This window comes from Astatotilapia calliptera, chromosome 18 (assembly GCF_964374335.1).
Source record: "Astatotilapia calliptera chromosome 18, fAstCal68.1, whole genome shotgun sequence".
Taxonomy (NCBI): domain Eukaryota; kingdom Metazoa; phylum Chordata; class Actinopteri; order Cichliformes; family Cichlidae; genus Astatotilapia; species Astatotilapia calliptera.
In genome coordinates this window covers 12,314,028-12,330,550 of record NC_137439.1, presented here as the reverse complement: position 1 = coordinate 12,330,550, position 16,523 = coordinate 12,314,028, and the positions used below count along the sequence as shown (strand labels likewise).

The window sequence follows — 16,523 nt, the reverse complement described above, 5'->3', positions numbered from 1 at the left end:
CCAGGAATACTGATAAGCAGACGCTATTATATTTCATTTGAAAAGACCAGTAGCTGCTTTTTGTTTTTGAGTAAGTGCATCAAATATCTCCTCCCCAAAGAGGGAAAAAAAAAGTGATGCTTTATTTTCTTCACAGGAAAATGTATGGATGACTTCCCTGCTTTAGATATAGCTCTCCAGAGACCGCATTATTTCCTGTGAGACTATGATATGTTATCAGTTCCTTACTCCTCAGCTAAAAGTGATAACTATTTGATGACAAGACTGAAAGATTGTGGGTCACTAGGCCTGCTCAGCTGACTCAAAGGAGCATTGCATGATCCAATTAGGAGGGTAATAAGGGTTATGCTGCCACCACAGATTGTAAGAATAAGAGAGAGTGGGAGGGAAAGTGAATGTAACCTTTTTTAAAGCAAGACTTCAGCTGCTAAAAGTATTCTCCTCTCACGCCCATGCACACCCACACACATACAAAGCTAACACAAAAGCTTGAAAGGCCGGGCTGTAGAAACACAGAGAAAGAGAGATTTGAAGGAGAGAGTTGCGCAGTAATAGGCAGGTTGGTGGCTGCCTGAGTTCTGCCACAGGGACAATAAATTGTACTTGAGTCAACTGTTTACCAGTGATGTGTGCTAAGGCTCCTTATATTCCCTACTTGTGCTTGAACAGCCTTGGAGGTCTGCTCAGAGCTCAAACCTTAATGTTACCTAGAGAGAGAGGGAGGGAGAGAAATATATTGTAAGAGAGTGATTTCCCTGTTGTCATTCAAGACCATGAATTTTCACCTATATTTGATTTATTTGTTGTCATGGTTTGGTTCGGGGAGCAGTGGGGTGGCTGTTTTTGCATCTTCCGAAATGGCAGCCTTATTCACAGTCGATATGAAGAACTCCGACCACGGCGTCCGTAGCTAATGAGAAAAACAATTTCCCAGCAGAACAGTGAGAAACAGAGTGAACAGACGCTTTAAAAAGAGAGAAATTTGCTTCATCACACTAGTAGAAGTGTTGGGAGACCAGTGGAAAGCAGTCATAAATTTGATCCATAATCATTTTCTTAGTGCCTGCCTCAACTTTCAGGCCTTCGGGGAAGTGATCACTCTAACCAAACAGCCCATTCATATTTGGGAGCTGGCTGGGGACAAACCTTTCATAAAAGCCCTGTCCATCATTAATAACAAACAATAATCTAAAGTCTCTTTTCCAGTTGAACGTGAAGTGACATGTACAGTATTTAGTTTCTACCAGTAAACCCCACCATACTTCACTGCTTTCATATAGCCCAGTTTAGGTGAAATGAAAGACTTAGACAAAGGTCAGGACCTTCCATCGGATTTCCTGTGGTGGTTATTTAACAACAAAAACAGTGCCTTATGAAGATCAATACCTTCTGTGGTCATTCAAGACCAAGGCTACAGCGCTATGCCGGGGGGGAAGCTATTAAAAAACAATAAACCCTCTCAACTTGATCCTTTACCTGTGATCATAGGGGCAAGTAGTCAGCAGAGGATTTGGGGAAAAAAAACCCCCTGAGTTTTGGACTAAAATGAGATATTGATCAAATGAAAAATGTGGCCAAACAAATTAACTGGTGCCACAAAAATATAATTGAAGTAATAATGGCACCACTTCTAACCAAAATGTTTCATGGTGATGATATGATTCGACTACAATATCAATTCCACTGCATGTTTGAAATACTAAAAACACATTTTTGCTAAAGCAGCATGTTGTTTTTTTTTTTGTTTTTTTTTAAATATCACCTTATTTTAGTAGACAAGAAGATTTATTTCACATTTAACAGACAGAAAGCATTTAGACAAAACTAATTGTCAAATTAGAAGAATTATAGTAGCCAACATGTTTGCACGGTCCTTATGGTCACGTGAAAAGCAAAGTTTTCCAAGGACTCTATGCAGATTTGTGAAAAACATTCTTACTTTCAGGAATTAAGTTGCCAGGTCTCTCTTGGAAATGAGATTTGTATCTGAATGAGATTTTTTTTACCTGGATAAATAAGTATTTAAAAAATAGCAGCCAGGTTCTCCTAAACAGTGCGGCTAATAAATTAATTATCAATAAGTGGGAGCACTTCTATAAAAGAGGTCTCTGCACACAGGATGATTGCAGACACACAGTGATGCCAGTGGTTTCACAGTCAGATGATTGTAACTGACTGATTGTTACAAAAAGACAGTGAACATTAACAGTGCAAGCAAGTAGTACTGTTAGACCTGCAGGTCAAAATAATTTGAAAGCTGAGTTCATATTTTTCCTTCAAACAGAATAATTTAGGTGGAAACCAACTTTTATTTGCTTGTAACTGTTTAGTTATCCATTTTAAAAAGCCCTAAATTAGCTAGCTTAATTTTCTGTGGCTTTTGAAAATACTCAGACCTATCAACCACTCTGCAATACTTTCTGAAAACCTGACAGTTTTGTAGATGGAAAAAACAGTAAAAAAAAAAATGCAGACTGCGAGTCAGGGCTGATTTTAACTGCATGAAGTCCAAGAAACTCTCTGCAGACAGAGGTTTTGATAGTTTGCTCGTCTAGAGCATTCAGCTGATGGTTGAAGAAAGAAAAAGAAAAGAATCAAAATGTTGCAATGACAAAGTCAAAGTCCAGACCTCAACTTGATTGAAATGTGGTGGTAGAGAATAAAAAAAGCTGTCCTTAAACAAAGTCCACAAATCACAATGAACTAAAGACATGTTGTAAAATAACTCCACAATGATGTAAGAGACCGAAAAACTCATACAGAAAATAATTACTTCAACTTATCACTGCTAAGAGTGTTTCTATAAACCATTGTCTCATGGGGTAGTATACTTTGTGTTTTTTTTTTTTTGTTTTTTTTTACAGAACTGCATAGAGTCATGTGAAAATTTTCTTCTTCATGCAGATCTACAAATCCATATTATCACTATAATTTCTCATTAAATCTTTATCTTGCATAGTACATATAGGTTCATGTTATAGATTGATGACCTTCCTATGTATCTCACACCCACTGACATTACAGAACATACAACACTGCAAGAGCGTCTAATGGGTCATCATTCATTGGCATTGCTGACATCTCTGTTACCCTCATGGCTGCTGTGTAACGGAGCACAGTTTCTATTGATGCTAGATGATCCGTCCAGGGGCACTGCCTTAGTGAAAGAGTGAAAGGAGGCCTGAACAGCAAATGATGTCCTAATCTCTGGAGCCTATACTGTACAGCCATTTATGAGGGAGACCCACATTTTACACACACACACACACACACACACACACACACACACACACACACACACACATGTGAGGCAGATGCTTAAATGAGTGACATATGGCCTGTGAGATAGACAAAGTGAAACCTCCTGTTGAGGTGCCGTTTGACAGAGGATGTGGCTCGGAAGATAAATTCTGTGGCCAGTGACAGCCACTGCTGAAGAACGGATAGAGGCAATCCAACCAATCAGTTTAGCTGACAGATTTCTGGACCTGAAGCACAGATTACATATTGAACTCAGCATAGTTTTGCACTCCAGTCATCTTCTTTAAGGCGTGCTTATTATTTCAGACTATTTTCAGACTGAACATTAACATGTTTTGGCTGGTTTACTTTGTCTGTCTATTGCTTGGAGACATATCACTTTGCATAGTAAATGTGTATTAAGTGAATTAGACTTCACTTTTTTTCATGGTGATGTCTCATTTAAATTTACACACTACCCTGTGATAAATGTGTTCAATTTTAGGTGCAAAAAGAGGCTCAGAGGATATGAAGAGAGATGCAATTTGTGCACTTAAGTTTACCTTGACTAAGAAAAACAAAAGGAAGACATAATGATGACATTTATAAAGTCATATTTTTCAAGTTATTACTAAGAGTCAGACTAAATCAAACAACTTCTTTGGGTTTTCATATGGAGTGTTAACCCACAAAATGGAAAAGTTTAAATTAGCAAGATTTTGAATAATTTTAATAGAGGTTGATAATTATTTTGATAATATAATATTATGATAATTTTCCACTCACCCACACTTTTTCTTCCCCGGTAAATCTGACTAACCTGTGGGCTTCCTGAAATACACAACAACATGACTTCTTGGTACTTTGGAGATTGTTGTAGTATAATTCTGTGGTTTCCATTCTTATTCATGAAATCTGCAACTACAATTTTTAAGATGCTTCAGTATTTGTTTATATGTACAAATTGAAGTAAAAGTGCAATATGAACCCTATGGTAATATTAATCTGTGACCTGCGTGTGCCTCGCTAGTTTGTGCTGAGACTTCAGTAACTTATTTGACTCAGCACCTCTGTGGCAGCAAAATCTCTCCCATTGGACCTGAGGTGTTGCTGGATTAATCAGCCCATCATCCTGCTCGGCCTTGCACCTCCTGACTTGCCGCATGACACCTGCAGACCTGTCGCTGGCCCAAACCCCCTTTATCACACAATCGGATGCCCATCCTCATTCATGGGGTGCACCAGAGGAGGAGAAACCCTGACAAATGACAGTTTGAAGATGTAACTCGGCTGCGATTCAGTGTTCAGGTAGTTGATCCAAGAAAACCAAAATGGCGATAATTTGAGCTGAAGCGCCACTCGACAAAATCAGAAGATGCCCATCAGATGTGACAATAAATTCTCAACTCTCAGGAAAACTCTCTTTTGAACTGAACTCATACTGTTCCTGGCTTTAAGTGAGGATGATACATTTGTAATGATGCACAGGCGACAGGCCAAAATGATGATATCCAGGAATGCACATGTGTATAGTGAGCACAGAGGCTGGGTGTTGATCTTTTCAGGGCTTGGTATAAATTGGACAGAAAAGACAGCTGAGATGAGCCATGGTGAGATATTGGTAGAGTCAGAGCTTTGGCAGAAACTCAATAGAGCTTTAATGACCTGCAGTCAGGGCCAGCAGTGGTTCACAACAGAGCCAGACTTTTCATTCTTCTGACCTTCAGAGGAATGAAGGACATCCGACCTCTGTGTGTGTGTGTGTGTGTGTGTGTGTGTGTGTGTGTGTGTGTGTTTGTGTGTGTGTGTGTGTGTGTGTGTGTGTGTGGGCGGGCTGGCTATCATATCATTTCTGAGGTCGGTGGGATATGGGTGTTACTGACCTGACGACACATAAGTTAAATTATATATAAAACATGTACATTTAATACACAAGACAATAGGATAGTTTAAACTAAATATATTTTTAACAGTAAAATTATACTTATTATAAATTGCAGGAGCTTTACAGAGGAGATAAAAAAAAAGTTAATATAACCATTACTTAACCTCAGAGATGTGAAGTAATGAAGTACAAATACTTTGTTACTGTACTTACATAGAATTTTCAGGTATCTGTACTTGAGTATTTATTTTTCTAGCAACTTTTTACTTTCTACTCCTTACATTGCATCTGGCTAGCACTACAGAAGATACGGAAATGTGAAGGGAGGAGGATTTTTGTCAGGTAATTTTAAGGAAGCTGTAGGAAGACAGACAGGACAGGAGAGGAAGAAAAAAGGTTAGATTTAAAGGTAAGGCCTGCTCAGTAACACTCGATAAACTGCAAATTTAAAGCTTATATCTGATGTCATAATTTTAATCACATATTGGTTTTGTATAGGATGTGTTTTGATAAATTATGTATTTTCATATTGTGAAACCTCCTGCAAAACAAACTAAGTATACTATGTCTGTGTTATTCAAATGTTGCATGAACATACTGGATAGTTTTGTGCAGGATAAGCAGGTTAGCTTGCAGTAGAATTCACAGTGGCTGTGGTGCTCGTGGTCAGATTTAGGTTTACATCAAGTGTAGCAGAGATCATTTTGCATTAAGCTGATTAATTCAAATTAACTGACTGAATTCCAACTTTATACTGTGAGTATAAACAGTATAGTGTCAGTGAAAGGGATGGACATTAGGCATGATAACTGCTCAAACTGTGTACATCTTGCTTGATTCTGATGTGTAAATCCACAATCAGCAGCACATCAGCTGATTATATCCTGCAGACTAAGAAAATCTACTGAAGCTCACAACAGAAATTACTGTGATTTTTTTTTTTTTTTTTTTTTTTTTCCCCCTGTGCTGAGCCACTGCACAGATATTAGGGTTCCCCCACCTTCTGAATCTCACTTTAACCCTTAACTGCATAGAAAGCAAAGAAAGAATGCCTGTATGAATGGGTGTAAATGGATGAATGAAGCAAGTTGTATAAAGCACTTTGAGTGCTCGGATAGAGTAGCACAGCACTACAGAAGAACCAGTCCATTTACCAGTTACAAAAAGGTAGGAACTCAAGATGCTACATAAAGATGGCAGAAAAATATTAAATCTAACGAAGGAGAAAAAAAAATAACGCAGGGGAAAAAAACCCTCAAGGACACAAGGTTGGAAAAACAGACTGATATACAAAACCGAACATGGAAAACAAAAAATCTGAGAAAGAGGCTATATAAAGGTCTTATATATAGATCTTAGGCTATATATGCATTCTCAGGGGAGACTGACAATGTCACACAAGTGAAAACAATTAGGGCAGACATTACAAAAGGCAAGAAAACAAAGATAAGAACAAAAGACACCAAAGACACAAGATATAAAATATTTTCAAAATAAAACAGGAAATTAAGATTAGCCAGTCCTTAAACTCATGACAAAAAATTTAGCCCCATGACAAATGTAATAGCAATAGTTTTTATACCCGTCAAAGATAATAAATAAGACATATACTCAATGGTTATTTGAGAAAACTGTGCAAATACACCAGTATGTTCCTCTGAGTGTCACGCATGACACCGCATACTGCAGATAAAATCTTATGCATGAGATAGTTATGCAAACAACATATCGGAGGGTGTTGTAATGTGTTATTGGTGCAGACGTTTGATCAAAACGAAAACACAAACTTCTCCCGGCGCTCGTGTTTCAATTTGCCACATGCCAAACACTCCGCCCTTTGGAACACAGCTCTTGCCAAAGGAGTCCCTTTGAGGGTTGCAGCACAGCCAGTCTGGCCTTTTAAAGTACACTGCTTGGCAAATCAAGCGCACCACGATCCAGTGCCCCAGTCTTGATTGGGATTCACAGGGTGTCAACAGACTAGGAGAAACGCACTCCACATTAATTAACACCTGGCCTCATTATCTATCCCATGTGGCAGAGTTCCAGTGGGGTATATTTAACACTGCCTTATTATCATGGGGGATGTTGGAGGTGAGCACTTGATTCTGTGTATGAAATTTGTGCATTTATGTATGGAGAAGTGAATTAATGTGTTTTGTACTTGTGTATTTGTGTGGCTGATTTTGCTTGTATATGTGGATATGTGGATGTGTATGTTTATACACCCATGTGTATCTGTGTATTGCTGTGTGTGCTTTGTAGGTATCTGCTTTGTGTGGGATATATCCTCTCTTGTGTCAGAATTCAATAAAAAGCTTTAGCAATGCTATAAAGAGTGGATGTTTCAGTGATTAATAGAAGATGTTTAATTCTCTTTGGTAGATTTCTATCTCTTTGCCTACTTATATGGCACAATTTATATTTCTCTTGTCAAGACCTGTCAGACAGAACACTTAATGCAGTCAGATATTTTTGTGTAAAAAAAACACCACTCAAATTTAAAAGGTTTTGATTCTGTATAAAGTAAGCAAGCGTGCAAAAGTAAATTGGACAGGCTGGACAGACTAACATAATTTTAAATAGCGGACATCATGGACATCACCAAATATTGAGTTTCTTCCCTTGAGATGCTTCTCCGGGTTTTTACTGCAACCATCTTCAGTTTCCACTTGTTTATGAGTGCCTATCTTCATTTTTGTGTTCAGCACTAAAAACAGACTCTGCTGGGTTAAGATCAAACTATCCAATTTCTTTGCCTTGAAAAACTTATTTTTCTTTGGCAGTTTATTCTGGGTCATTATCCACTTGCACTGTGAAGTAATCAGTGATCAGTTCTACACCATCTGGCTGAATCTGAACAGACTGTATAGCCCTGTACTCTTCAAAAATCATTCTCCTATTTATATTAGCACTCACATAATAAATAAATAGTAGTAGTTTCACTGGCAGCCATACAGATCCATGATCTAACACTGTCTCCATTATGTTTGATGCTATTCTTCAGACTATGAACTGTTTCTTTCCCTATCCATACTTTTGCCATCATTCTTGTGAAAGTACAAAGGAGTATTAGGGGCACATTAAAAAAATACTATCAATCATTTTGAGATAAAAGTTGAGATAGTGTTTACAATTGTTGTTTCAAGACAAACTGCCATAGATGCTATACCCTCTAAGTTAGTGAAATCATACTTCAGAATCAGCTTTAGTAACAAGGAAGGAAATAATTTTTCTTTTGTCACATAAACATATTGTGGTGATGAGTATAAAGATGCTGAAAAGCTGGTGCAGAAATCTGCGGCTGCGGCGGCTCAGTCAGAAAAACCACACAAACTTGGAAGAGTGGATTTGTACAAAATTAAATTTCTGTTCATGGCTAGATGCAAGGATGGTTACACCCTTGCACAATAAAGAGGAAGTATGTTTTATCACAAGACGGCTGATCAGTTCGTTCCACTATCTCTACTACACAAGGCTTTTTTGTAAAGGGTATAGCAAATATGGCAGTTTGTCTTTCTCAAAATATTATTTCAACTTTTTCCTCAAAATACAATTTTGACTATTTTCAAAATGATCAACAATACTGTTTTTTTTTTTTTTTTTTAATATGGCCTTATTCTATGTCATAAAGCTTGCATTCATATGTTCAAAGAATCATTTTCCACAACTGGGCACTGCCTTTAAGAGCTTTTTATAGAGTTTAAGCAGTGGTTTACACCTTTTCTAAACTGTCTGTATTTCTATTGCTGGAGGTGTCTGTCCATTGTAGATGTCATCAATGATACATCTGCCTCCTCAGGACTATTTTTGACTTGGCTAGACACTGAGATGTGGTTTCTCTTAATCAAGGGAAAAACTCTGTGATCATCCACTCGAGATGTCTTCTGTGATCTTTCAGGCTTGTTGGTGTTGTTGAGCAGGCCTGTAGATTCACTTTCTTTGAGGGTGGACCAGATTGCTACTCTAACCACTATTAGCAAGTTTTTGTCATCTTTCTGATAGATTTATTTTTTTCTTCATTTTAATAATGGACCTCTTTCAAATGCACCAGCAGCTCTTTGGACCTCATATTGAGATTTCCAATAGGCAGCTACCAAATGTAAGTTCATGAGAAAGAATCAGCTCCAGATTTTTTATCTGCTTAATTTGTCATGAAAGAAAGAAAGAAGAAAACAGCCCTCACTTGCCATAAACCTGCTCAAAAGTCCAGTTATTTTTAAGCGTCTAAAAATGGAGAATTATTTACAAAATTGCCTGTATTTCTTACATAATTAGTGCAGTATTTTTAAATCAGTTGAATTAAAGCTAAAAGTCACTAGATTAGTCCAACCTCGTTTTGACTATTCAATTTAAAATGCACTTTGGTGTTGTACAGAGGCAGAATTACAAAAAAAATCATTGTCCAAATACTTTGACAGTATTTTTGGAAGAGTTGTTTTCTGTACCTATAGTAAGAACCCAGCAAGACGTGAAAAACCACAGAATTACATTTTGAGCCTTTGTCTTATGTGACTGCATATATTGACATTATACTTTTTAGCACATATACTCTTTGTTTGCCAGTTTAGTCACAGATATCTTGCACATCTTGTGTTTATGTCTTATACACAAATATTAAGTATGAAACTTGCTTATAATAGAAGCCCACCTCAAGTTTCCATAGCAATGCAAAACAGTAGGTTGTGTTTACATTTGGAGATTGGAAGTGATTTATTTACACCTTCTAGCAAACTTTTATTTGCATGAATTATTTTTTTTCCATTTTGGCTAAATGCCATTTTGTTTTTACATGATACAAAGTCTTACTTGCATGCCTGTGTCAGTGAAATCAGTATTTACCTGTCCAGACATGAGCAATCATATCAGGGTTCAGAATAGTGGTCCACAAACTTAAGGTCACAATGACCTTGATATTAGATCTAAATCTAATCAGTTAATCCAAAAGTGCAAGTAAATGACTCCAAACAGTCCTAAAGAGATCATATAAACCATTGTTTCAGGCATAATTCTGAACTAATACCAGCTATAGAGTATAATCTGTAACACCTTCTTATCTACCTCTTGCCATTAAATGCATGTTCAAATGTTTTCAGCCCTGGAAGTTCATGTTCACCAAAGTCAAACTTATTAATACCAAGTAATTTGACCTCATAAACAAATTATTCCACTGGAATTAACATATTTTTCACTCTGTAGTCCAGGTAAACTTGCTGAGTAAAGAGGCTTGTGTCCTGTTTAACATTTGCCACATAAAACCCACAAAATGGCAACTGTTTGCATCAGTGCACTCACTTTCAGTCCTATTTGGCCCTACAGTTTGCAAGTATTTTGAAACTAAATTAGAATTAAAGTGTAATCCAATTCTTGCCTCAGAATGCTGACAGGCTAAGTATACATTGATAAGCTGCCGTGAAATCAATATTTTATTGATTTGACTCATTTGTTTCATATAAGCAGCTTGGAATCAGATAGAAATCGATCACTGGTTCTAGGTGCACTCTAATTGAGAAGAAAATCAAAAGACACCTACTCAGTCCTTAGCTGTTCACAATGGGATGCAGGGGCCATCTCTAAGAAATTGGTAGAAACTGGGATGAAATTGAAAGAGTGAAAGCAAGAATGAGGCGAGTGTGAGAGTGAAATTGCTGCATTGTTCATCAGTGTGTTAGCTCATAGTGTGTCAACTCAACCTCCATCTTTTCAGTCTGCATAGTTATTAGAGGCTTTTATTAATTTGAAATGCCAAAGTAAGGAATAAAACATTACTGAAATGTCACCATTTCACTGAGCATGATAAAATCGCACCAGCCACTTTTGGAAACGAACACTCTTCCCCTCTGTACTTTACATCTCTACCTCTCACTTCCTCCCTCTCTTTACAGCACAGTCTCTTTCATTCTTTCTCAGCGATCAATATGGCCTGACAACATGATGGCTGGGTTTCCTAAGGGGAGGTGGGTTGCAACAGTTGCCTGTCATCTCCTAACCATTTCTGTCTTTCAAGTCTGACCCCTATTACTCAGTGCATGATTCTTTAAAAAAAAATACAAAAACATAAAACAATGCTCTGTAAGGGCTGACCCTTTCAAATTTCATTTTTCTCATTTGGACTTGTTTGAGATTTTAAAGGCAACATATGGTAAGTCTGATGCAATATAAATATTATCACCTTAACAGAACAGTGCAGAATTGTTTTGGTCATGTTTGTGGATAATTTGAAGCTACAATTGATAAGCTGTTTGCCTGCTTAGCTTAAAGACTTGAAAATGGAAAGTTAATTTGCTTCATTAAATATAAAAAATAACAAATAGGATAACTTTTTAAGGAAGATGTATATTTTCACCTTATGATACTGTAACAGTAAAGCAGTAAAATGTAGAATCTATAGTCTGTAACTCAACTTTTTGAACATTTAGCTCCAAATGAAGGTGGTGCCAATATCCAGATGCGGCCTCATGTAATTCTTGGACATTCTTGCCAGCCACAAAAAAAAAAAATCACATTATACAAACCCAAGTTAAACTTTTAATCTCTTCCTCCAGGGACCATTTCTCGTATCCGGGCACTGATTTAATTAAAAAAAAATATTATACATCTTTATATACAAGCTATATCTCTCTATATATCTATAGATTGATATTCTGGGCATCTCTGCTCAAGCTTGAGACCCGAACCCAGATAAGTGATAGAAAATGGAAGCATTCATGAATAATTTTCTAATATTAAAATTTGTTTGATGATCGAAAAGATTTTTGACAAATATGCAAAAACCAAAACAAAGCAAAGCAATCGGTAAGGGGGAAACACTTTTTCCACAGTGCTGTAGATAGACTGTGCTTGTTTCAGTGCGTGTGCTCAATCTCTCTGATTAATTTCCTTGTATGAATTAACACTGCCTCTCATCTATTAATCAGCTCAATAATCATTGATCATTCTGATCAACCTAAATCCTCCATATCCAGCACAGTAGACATTTGACAAGAATGCCTTTCTGGAAATTCAACAAAATGTTTTTTTTTTCTGGAAATTGGCAAAAGAGCACTAACATTATTTTCCAAAAACATTTGAATAAAAAAATTCAAACACTTTAATACTTTACATTACTTTGCATTTTATTGTATTAAAACATTTGCTGTGTTTTTAACACTAATAACCGGTAACCTGTTAAACATCTCACCAACAAAGACTTCTGTGTTTACTGCTTTGAAAGCATTCCTCCCCTGTGAGAGAACTTCTTGATTGCTTGAAACCCTTTATTCTAGGCAAAATTATAGGCAATGTCTTGAGGGATTGGAAGTCCTTCACACACACATGCACTTCACATCTTAGAAAAAATTTTTTTTTCACAGATGGATGAACCAAGTGGAGTTTTTTCAGGGGGCACCAATAGAAAGCCATGCTGCCAAGTAGGTTTTGAGTAATTCAATTACTATATCTTAATAAGAATTTAGTTCAGCTTGTCAAGCATGAAGGATGCTGAATAGATATACAAGCACTGAAGGCCGAGAAAGCACAAAGAATGCAGCTTAATAGTGAAAGAATATCTTTTTATTTTTTAAATTGCAGCAGACAGTGTCCAGTCACCTTTATGTCTTTACTGAAAAGCTACAGGAGGCAAGGTGTGCAAAGCAAAACATGCTCACATGGAAGTCACTGCAACAATATCTTCACTGGGAAAGCACTTCATTAACAGCTCTGAATTATAACTTCTCTTGAAGAGTTAAGCTGGCTCACTGGTAGTGACAGGCACCATGCCCAGTGAAATGACAAATTATTTCTCAAGTGCTCATTTACTCATGTTTGTATTATGTATTTGCCAGTAGAGTGCCACGAATGTGCTAGCACAGTTACAGACCACACACAGCCCACTTTGATCTTAGGAGGCCCGGACACATGACACTCCCCTTTCTGTGTAAAGTCACATATTTTACTTTTTCCACCTGTTAAGGAAAAAGCTGCTGTGACAAAGAAAGAAATCGGTCAGCATGACTCTTTGGACTTAAATTGTAAGAAATAAATGTATAAAATTACAGTAGTAGTTCTGGTAGCTCATTGTCCAGATTGTCCATTTTTTGTGGTTGTTGTTGTTTTTTTTAACTTTAGTCATAAAAAAACCAGAGATTTCTATAGTAAAAAGCAAAAAAACAGAAACAAAGTCATAGAGGTTTTATTAGAGATATAGTTCAGCATTTTGCATAAATTGTGAAAGCTGAAATGTCTGGTGCTGTAGGCTTTCTTGTCAGATGGCATTTTTTGGGGAAAAAAAACCAGCGGTTGACAACACTGTACACAACGGCAGACCGGTGCGTAATAAGCAAGCAAATAAGACAGAAAATAAAGATTTTTGGTGGGAAACTAGTCTTGAAGCACACTGAGGTAGAGCTGTGAAGGAAGTGTGATTTGATTGTGGTGGAAGCAAGACAGCTAAAGTAAGTGGGGATTCATCACAATGTTTTTCAAATATGAAGTGTAGTTTACTGGTCTTCTTTTGCTGCTGGTTCAGTGATTTTCGGTTGGAGAGTGACCAAATCTGGAGTTTGAGAAGCTGTCAAATGTTGGCTTTTCATGCCCGATGGGCATGTCCTGTATGTGGGATCCGGGCTTTGTGTTTACATCTTTTGGCAGAATCTGTTTACCTGCTCTTTAATTGTTTGCTGTTTTAGCTTTTTGGTGGTCATTGAAATGGTTTTATAAACTTTTAGCTGAGATTCTGACCTTTCTGTCGATACCACACATTATCACATTACTATATTTAAATAACAGATCTGGCAGTACATCACGTTAAACTAGCTGTTCTCCTTCTTGTCCCTGGTACCAGGGCTCACTGAGTTTCAAATAACTGAAATGCATTGTGGTTTCATACATGCTGCTTTACGGCCAATGAGCACTTTTAGGCAGCGTACACTAAACTTATTTTAAGACAATCGTGCACAAGCTCTCGTGGGCCACATAAAATGACTTGGTGGGCAACATTTGGCCCACGGGCCTTGAGTTTGACACGTGCTAGCATTTGCATGTGTAGCGAACTAACTGTATGTGGCTAAACTATGGGAAAAAAGATGTGTCATAGATGATGTAAGTGGATTTCCTTTGAATCATTTTGAGATACATATTCCTACTACAGTCTTGTGAAAAAGAAACTTTGCACAGGACTGTGCGTTTGTGTGAAAAACTAAGTACACCCCATGTCTCAGTAGCTTTCTGCTTTTAGCAGCAACAACTCAAAGAAATCATTTTCTATATAACTTTATAAGACTCACAATGCTGTGTATGAATTTTGGCCCGTTCTTCTTGACAATGTGGCTTCAGTTGACTGGGCTATTGCAACACTTGATTCTTTTCTTTTTTGTTGATGTGCTTGCCGTCATTGTCCTATTACATGACACAATTTCTTTCTGGCTTTAGGTGTCAAACAGATGGCCTCACATTTGAGTCTAGAATACTTTGGTATACAGATGAGTTCATCTCTACTTGTGCATCTGTCATTGTACCATGAAGTTCAAAGTGCATGGAAAACAACAACTTCTGTATCCAAATTACTTTGTGCTGAAAATCATCACAATGGATGCAGGGCGGGTCTCAGACTACAAGCACGCAGCTTCCAAACCCAAAGGCAGCACATGATGTCAGGTATGTGACCAGAAGCATGCTTGTTTACAGGGTTTTATTCTGAGAATTTTCCCACATTTTTGTCACGCCAACACAACCCTCCCTTAACCATCCCACCCTACTTGCCAGATTTGTCTCTGTCTTTTGACTTTGTCCTTTTTCTCAAAGTAAATTAAAGCAATACATTACAAATGCACTAGAAAGCATACATACCTTCTCCATGAACCAACTCTGAAGGGGGGATCGGGCAGATTTAAATTATGGATAATGTTTGGTTATCGTTGACAGAATCGTGGAACTTTGTGTCACTACTCATAATGAAATGTTTTGACGTTGAAACAGAGAATGATGAGGTACTGAGATGTATTCAGCTCACGATAATCTCTCTTACATGAAGTTTGTGGGAGTGTTTTTTATTGAATTATTCTATTTGCTAAATGTTTCCAGTATAGGTTTAATAACTTTCTCTGTGGAAAATGAAAACCCAGATATCCAAATTAAACATGCTCCAATGAAAAGATTGGGGTCACAAATAATATTTACCTTACTTTGGCAAGAAAGCAATTTGATGAATAGCAATTACAGAGCCTTTGAGTCAGCAAAGTGAATACACTTTGATAATGGATCAAGAGTTATGCAGATAAATTACAAAAAACCCCACAAAAAAGGGTAACACATGCTGACATATGTAGCAAAAATGTAAGGCTTAGGATTTGCAGAGATATATAAAAAGAAAAATCTGTGAAACAGCTGGCCAATGTTATAACAATAGAAGTTTAAATACATTTTGGTAATTCAGCTGAAAAATCCTGCATTTCCTTACTTGCATGTGCTTGACCCCAGCTGTGTTAAGTGGAAATGTATGTCACATTTTCACTTGATTTCAAAAGCAGTTGGCAAACATAATGTCAAGAAACATCACGGTCTGACAATCTGCCGTGCCAACCAGCTTGGTTCCATCACATGCTGGTGAAAGTAGTGGAGTGTAAAACTCACAAATCCACAATAAGAACTGAACCATCTGTTTCACTGAATCAGAATGGTAAGCTTTCCCGTTTCGTAATAGATAATAGATAATCTTAATAGGCATGCACTTTTATATGGATAGCAAATATCATGGGGGTGTAATTTGAGATTATAGCAACACAATTAGTAACATTTTTGCTCAGGAAGCAGTATTTTCATATACACATTAAAATGTCAAAACTGGCTTTTGTGTACTCGACAACAGAATAAAGCAATTACGATATACAGCAATAATACTGTATGTGCTCTAAATCAGAGTGAAAACATGCTTTGAATATTAAGCCAGGAATACTCTGCCTATTTAAGCCACAATGCCCATCATTTTCTTTTATATCTCCATGCATAATTCATCCGTCTTTGTATTTACAACCCTCTAAGATTTAACCTGTCACAGATCCTGGGGCAATAATGCCGACATATCTCTATCTGTCAAGTGCTCACCTCATATGGAGCATCCAACCTCCACATGTTCAAACAAGACATGGATATTATGCATCATCAGCTGACAGAAAACAAGGGAGAAGGAAATTAAAAAGCCAGGAGACAAAAGAAGTGGCAGGCGAGTGAAAGAATAAATGATGACTCTCCTCCTCTCTCGGAGTCAGGGGACATGTTGCATGTCATCTCGGTGTCTTGGTACGCAGTGGTGCGGTGATGATGTGCTGGGCAGGGCCAGTTCAGAACAGAGTCAAGGGCATCGGGGTGACGGCAAGTTAAATGCTCCAACTGTTCCCTGTCTCCAAACAAATACATGGATGAG

The 16,523-nt window shown here is 37.4% G+C and overlaps 1 protein-coding gene and 1 long non-coding RNA gene across 9 annotated transcripts in view; one reads left to right on the top strand and one right to left on the bottom strand.

Moving 5' to 3' along the window:
* Positions 1 to 16,523, top strand: part of LOC113010090 (uncharacterized) — a 62,425-nt gene that overhangs the window by 5,608 nt on the left and 40,294 nt on the right. For all 5 annotated transcript variants that reach the window (XR_013903102.1, XR_003270279.2, XR_013903104.1 and 2 more), the window contains one exon: positions 14,534 to 14,758. This is a non-coding gene — a long non-coding RNA (uncharacterized LOC113010090). The remainder of the gene's footprint in view (positions 1 to 14,533; positions 14,759 to 16,523) is intronic.
* LOC113010089 (netrin-G1-like) overlaps positions 1 to 16,523 on the bottom strand; it is a 65,956-nt gene that overhangs the window by 37,272 nt on the left and 12,161 nt on the right. The window lies entirely within an intron of this gene.